Genomic DNA, 537 nt, shown 5'->3' with positions numbered 1-537 from the left:
GGAATCCAACTCCTCAGAGAGGATTAACGCTCGAAAGAAACATCATACTCACAATAACCCTCAATGGTGAGGGGGGTGATGCTTCAAGAGGATATCCTGGTGATCGGGAAAACCCCTCAGAGCGACCCAGATACGGTAGACCAGTCAGGGTAGCATGAAAGCGTAACCCCAGCCCGGACGTCCAGGAAATTTTTGCAGTGACGCGCCGGGGGCCTGATAATCACAAAGGCTCCCGCAGAAGCCTGTGTTATGGCCGCATGATCCAGGAAGTATGAAGCCGAAACCCGGCTTTACTTACCTTCTAGACATATATCGACGAGTGAAATAAACACTGCAAGTCGAGCACCCGGGTTCTGAACCCAGCAGCGGGGGTGCCCATCGAGAAACTACCCTAGACAAAGGGACAGAAACACACAGGTCCCGGGAAACACTGCAAAGAAACTAGCAGAAGGGTATACACACAACCACCAGTTCTCATTAGCACATACATAGATATTTATATATACATATATTTAGACATGGATCGTACTCACCCAC

This window comes from Sinocyclocheilus grahami, unplaced genomic scaffold (assembly GCF_001515645.1).
Source record: "Sinocyclocheilus grahami isolate Dianchi unplaced genomic scaffold, SAMN03320097.WGS_v1.1 scaffold1031.1, whole genome shotgun sequence".
NCBI lineage: Eukaryota > Metazoa > Chordata > Actinopteri > Cypriniformes > Cyprinidae > Sinocyclocheilus > Sinocyclocheilus grahami.
Note: the sequence above shows the minus strand (reverse complement) of the source record.